Source organism: Babylonia areolata, chromosome 10, assembly GCF_041734735.1.
Source record: "Babylonia areolata isolate BAREFJ2019XMU chromosome 10, ASM4173473v1, whole genome shotgun sequence".
In the NCBI taxonomy this organism is placed as follows: domain Eukaryota; kingdom Metazoa; phylum Mollusca; class Gastropoda; order Neogastropoda; family Buccinidae; genus Babylonia; species Babylonia areolata.
The window spans coordinates 33,416,298-33,422,764 of NC_134885.1; the positions used below are offsets into that span (position 1 = coordinate 33,416,298).

A 6,467-nucleotide genomic window follows, 5' to 3' on the forward strand; every position below is an offset into this window, starting at 1 on the left:
GAAATGAAGACCACGCTCAGATAATAAAAGGCACGGAGGGAGTGGGGGAGCGGGGTGGGGAGGGGGACTGAGGGAGGGGGACGAGGCGGGTGGGTTTGTGGGGGGGGGGGGGGTTAGAGAAGAAGAAGGAGCTGACTGAATCAGCTGGCAAATCTTAACCTTGACATGTAGAAGACTGTACGGATGATTTGAACACACAGTGCTTCCAGCATAACAGAACAGATACAACTTTAACTTTTTTTCTTTAAAAAAAAAAAATCAAACTCAACAGGTTAACAAATTCTCGTGCAGTTCGCCATTTGGTCACTGTGTTGGCATAGCAAAGAAGCGAAGGCCACACACCAAAATAAAAACTTTCTAAAACATAGTTCCTTGAAAAAAAAAGTGAAAAAAAAAGAGAATAAAAACACACATTTTTTGGTCACTTTTCAAACATGGCGAACCCACTTCAACTGTTTGAAGACTAAATACTCGTGACTCTTTCACAGTTCTACAAGCGTATCAAAACTACATGCGTTCCACACACACACACACACACACACACACACACACACACACACACACTGCACGCCTTCTGAGATCTAGGAATGGAGTTCAAACATATCTTTCACTCCTGAAACACCCACAGAATGAACGAACTGAAAACAGACAGACAGACTACATAAATCCATGCTCATCGTCCAGTCTGCATTCCCATTATCAATCACGGGAACCACTATAAAACCACATCATAAGATAAGATAAGAATAACTTTATTATCTCCAACTAGAGAAATTTGGTCAGGTGCATTATCACAACATAGACAAGTAAACAACATGGGGACCATAACTGTAAAAGTCAACAACAGCTTTTACGAATATTACAAAGACACAAATGTAAAAAAATATCACATACACCGTTTCATACATACATCCACACACTGCAGGTAATAACTAGTATTCTTAATGTAAAAACAGAAAGAATTAAGAAACATTATTTGAATATAATTATAAACATAGCCTACTATACTGCACATTGATTATAATAGACAGATAAGATCAGAATAAAGATAAATTGCGGAAAACCGCAACCAGATAATCAGCACACACCCGCACCCACCCACCCCCCACACGCGGATTACTTGATTAAACAAGAGTAATAACCATATGTTCTCAAATAAAAGCATTTCACATATTCGCTTTTAAAAACATTGCAATTAATTATTACATCGTAATTATTAACAGAAATATATTTAGAATATGGACGTTAGCATTAGACATAACGTCCATATTCTAAATATATTTCTGTTAATAATTACGATAATGACTTCTTCTTCTTCTTCTGCGTTCACTGGTATGCACACGAGTGGGCTTTTACTTGTATGACCGTTTTTACCCCGCCATGTAGGGAGCCATACTCTGTTTTCGGGGGTGTGCATGCTGGGTATGTTCTTGTTTCCATAACCCACCGAACGCTGACATGGATTACAGGATCTTTAACGTGCGTATTTGATCTTCTGCTTGCATATACACACGAAGAGGGTTCAGGCACTAGCAGGTATGCACATATATTGACCTGGGAGATCGTAAAACTCTCCACCCTTTACCCACCAGGCGCCGTCACCGTGATTCGAACCCGGGACCCTCAGATTGACAGTCCAACGCTTTAACCACTCGACTGTTGCGCCCGTCGTCGGGTCACGATAATGACAAATAACATGACTGGAATCTTCCACCATCAAGGGGTTGGTTTCCTTCACATCTTTGGAATGTACAAAGCAGAGGATCTATGAGGTTGGCTGTTCGTAAGGCTGTGGCTGATCAGGGTCTCTTGACTAGCCCTCCGAACAGCGGCATCAGCTTTGGTACAAACTAAACAATTATGCCGTGCTTATCACTGGGCTCTGGTCATCTGCCTGGGAGGTACAGGGTGACTGGAGATTTTTTTTGTTGCTGCTTTCATCATGAGCTGAGGACCACACCCCCCCCCCCCCCCCCCCAAAAAAATAATAATAATAAACTAAAATAAAATAACAACAACAACAACAAAAACAAAAACCACAATAAGATAAATGAATGAAATAAAATAAGTAATTTCAAATCTAAGCTGACGGACAGAAAACCCTTTCCCAAAATCCCTCGACTGCTAAACCCTGGTGGGGTGGGGTGTGTGGGTGTGTGTGTGTGTGTGGGGGGGGGGGGGGTAGGTCAGTGCGGCGGTCACTTTTGGCTGCAGTTCCTTTTGTGCACTTGTCGATGATGTCATTCACTTTGCTGAGCGAGGGCAGTGTTATCCCTGCAGGAAAGAAACTGTGATGACCAGCGTCCTGACCTATTACCTCAGTCATAGTTATCTCAGGCAACACAGCCTTTCCCAGTGACGGATATATATATATATATATATATATACATACATACATACATACCCGTCAGCAGTAAGTTGTCAAGGGTACATTGCCGTCATGAGTTCTGGTAGACCGACTCACAATATGATAGATGATATATTTTTCAAGCAGAAATAAAGAGAAAAAAAGAAAGAAAATAGCATGCGATTAAATATTAGGGGAAAAAAAAGAAAAAAAAAAAGAAAGAAGAAAAGACACTGATGAAAGAAAAAGCATCAGAACACAACTACAGCGACTGGTAACTCATGGCTGATAAAACAATGCCCAAGGAAAAAGCTGTGCTTTCGTGTTTGTTTGGTTTTTTTAAACAAAAACAAAACAAGAACAACAGTACATTGAAGGGATACAACTTTGGCTACACGGAAGCACCGGATCATCAAAGCAAGAATAAACAAAACGCGCACACACAAACAGACATGCCAAAATCTAACACAAAACCAAGCGCGTGGCGCTCTGAAATCTACAGGGGGATTTCTCCAGCTGTAGTTTTCATAAATAAAAAACAAAACAGAAGAATCAACAAACAAAAAACTAACAACCGGTTGAAAACACAACAACAAAGAAGCAAGCAAAGAAGAAGAAGAAGAAAAAACAACAACAACACTATAAACAACTATACCTCCAGTAGTTATAAAATGGCGCACGATTTCCACAAATAAAACTTTATAAACATTTATCAGCGAACATGTGACTAAATGAATCAGCGACATTATGGTGAACTGAAGACTACAAATACACATGTTTTGTTGCTGTTGTTGCAAACAGCGTCCTTTCCATCATCTACAATGGCTTTCTTCATACTGGGTTGTTTTGTTGTTCTTGTTTGTTTATTGTTTTTGTTTGTTTGTTTGTTTTTGTTTGTTTGTTTGTTTTTGTTTTTGTTTTTTTCGTGTTGGTTTTCGGATTTGGCATGGTCTGGTTTTGATTTGGTTTCTACCCACTCTTGGAAATATAGGCTGTGCCAAAAATCTTTATTTCCTAAGTGATAAAAGCTTTTAAAAAAAAACACATTTGTTTTGACTGTCTTCCTTCCTTCCGCTATTGTCAACTTCCTGCTTCCCTTTTTGCATTACGCTGCACTGGATGGTATTGAGCTGTTAAGTATTTAGTTTAGTTTATTCCGATGTACTCTAACGTATTGTAGTTTTATGGAATGTAGTGTAGTGTAGTGTAGTTTAGTGTAGTGGAATGGAGTGGTGTATTACAAAGTGTAGCATTGTGGTGTAGTGTAGAGCAATGTAGTGCAGTGTAGTGTAGTCTGGAGTAGTGTACTCTCGTGTGTACAGGGCAGTGCAGTGCAATGTACTGTAGTGTAGGTATACCGTGGCAAAAGTCTTGACGTTGGAAGTCCAGACGTTTTGCTTTTACACCCGACGTACCCAAGCCAGTTCTCATGACTTGGACCTCAGTACAGCTAGTGCCCTTTTATGCAAGATGTGAACGTGTAAACATCTCCACCCTACCGTCTCTTGCTTTTTGACTGCCTTGGCACGAGTTCTCGTCTTTCTGTGGCTGCTGGAACGAAGGCCAGAGTTTTTTGCCTACGCTTGTCCTGTTTCAGTGGAATCTAAATATACCAGTCTGCGGGGGAAAAAACACTCCCATGGCTATGATAATTCATTTATGTAGGCCTCCATGTTCATTTCAGCTAATTAACCATAACCTCCCCCGTTGCTTAATTAATATCTGCAAACAGTTTAGCGAGCAAAGTCAAAGCGTATATTCATTGAACTACAGTAATTTAAAAAAAATAATAATAATAATAATGCCCGTACTTCTGGACAAAGAACAAGCTGACTGAGTTTAAAGAATTACTGCCCTTGACTGTCAGTCTTTCAGCCTCTACACACCTACTATATTTGGCCTTGCAAAAACCACATTTTCCGACGTTACATTTTTCTACATTTTGGATATGTGAAAGGACAATGTTTGTAGAGTGCAATACACTTAACATTATCTTTAATCGGATTTGTTCTAGGTTTGGCCATACATGGTCAAGACACATACACATTAGCGGCGAAGGCACCCACCCACGCATATTCCAGAGGGCATCAGTGGCGATGTCAAGCTGTGCAGTCCACTAACGGCAATACCCCACATTCCCTCCAGTTCCTCGCCGATTTCGTCACGACCTTGATCTATGACCTGATTTTCCATCGACCTTACTTTCCGCTGACCACATTTCCGCTGACCTACGACAAGGACACGACCTTGACCCTTAACGGCTCTTTCGTCGACGTCACTTTCGTCGACCTTGACCTATAATGCTTTTTTTCTGCTGTTGACGTCACTTCCGACGACCTTGACCTATGATGTCACTTCCTGTCGACGAGAACCTCGATGAGAACCTCACTTCAGGTGGATCATCGGGCCCTGACTATACTACGCACATATTTATTCTCTCTTCCATCCGCCATGTGACAACCAAAAAATAAAACCAAAAACAAACAAGAGAGGCAAGACCACCGTTAGTGGTGTGTGTGTGTGGAGGTGGGGGGGGGATGAGGGGGGGAAGATGAGCAATGCGGCTTGGCTGACTGAAATTTGAGAGGCACGTAAATTTCAGTAATCTGTATATTTGTATATAGCTATCTCCATTTGGTGCCATTTCATTTATCTTTTTATTTTCTATTCATTTTATTTGTTTGTTGTTTTCTTCTTATGTTGGACATGTGCTGCTGCCAAAAAGAAAATCTCTGTACCAAAGTATAGACAATAAAGTTTGTGTATTGTATTGTATTGTGTGACTCACTTGTGACACGAGCTGTATCTAGTAATCAACAGAAAGATTTTTTTTAATCGATCCTTTATCCTGTATGAATATTAAAAAGCATTGAGAATTAAAAAATAAAATAAATAAATAAATAAGGCCCGCTAGCGGGATTGAACTTTTTCAGAAACAAGTTCTCTAATCCCCAACACTACAAAGCATCTGACGTCACTCGACCAAATTTAATATTTTAATCTATAGGTCATTTCAGCACGATTAAAAAGAACAAACAAAAAAAGCATTACTGTATTTGAGGTAATAACACCATATAAATCATTTTTTCTTCATATATCTCGATTATCTAAGACATTCAGTTAAACTGGCCATAAAGCAGACATCGACAGTGCCTCAGGCACACTGCAACATGTGTAGATCTGCACAAACCAGTCCCACATCAGGCTGGCCGAAAGTGAAAGAAACATTCAGTTCCAATGTTTCTTTTATGTTCATTTCCACTTAATTCAGTATCCACTTTAGAATATATTCATATGCAGTAAACACGTCGATTGTGTAGTTAGTGTCACTTTGTGTTCTGTCCAATATATGCTTTTCTCTTCTTGTAACTGCGAACAAGAAAATATTCATATGCAGTAAACGCGTCGATTGTGTAGTTAGTGTCACAATGTGTTCTGTCCAGAATATGCATTTCTTTTCTTGAAACTGCGAACAAGAACAACGATGTTCCCAAACACAGCCTACGTTCTGGCGACTGGGACGGTGATATAAAACTCTAGGGAGAGCTGGACAGTACAAGGTCTTCAGAGAAGAAGCCTCCCTCAGTCAAGTGTTTCGGCCCTTAACTCCTTACACTCTAAGGGGGCCGGGCCGCACCCAGGTCATGACTCCTGGATGCCCTTGTATTGCAGGGTTTTTTTGTTTTTGTTTTTTTCTGGTCCTCTGCAGGTTTGAACCCGCGCCTTCAGGACTGAATCACCATTCTGGAAGACAGTTTAATACACTCATCAATCGTATGCCTGGTCATTTCTCATCGACCAGATCATGATCCGTAAATACGGCTTAATTCGGGATAATTTTATTGGTATGACTGTGAAGATTTTTCTTCACAACTATGTATAAGCAAAACTTGGTATCGGTAGACAAAGTATTTCCAGAGAAAATGGCAATGTTAAACTTTATTATGGACACACACACACACACACACACACACACACACACACACACACACACACACACACACACACACACACACAGAGTCACACACACACACACACACACACACACACACACACACACACACACACACACACACACACCGGGTTAAAACATGGACTCACTTTGTTTATAAAAAAAAAA

General features: G+C 40.3%; 1 protein-coding gene across 2 annotated transcripts in view; it reads right to left on the minus strand.

Moving 5' to 3' along the window:
- Window positions 1-4,913: 4,913 nt before the first annotated feature.
- The window catches only part of LOC143286951 (uncharacterized), a 16,481-nt gene continuing 14,927 nt past the window's right edge, over window positions 4,914-6,467 (minus strand). For both annotated transcript variants that reach the window (XM_076594923.1, XM_076594922.1), the window contains exon 5: window positions 4,914-6,467. This exon is cut by the window's right edge and continues 184 nt beyond it. The gene's annotated coding sequence lies outside the window, so the exon portion shown is untranslated.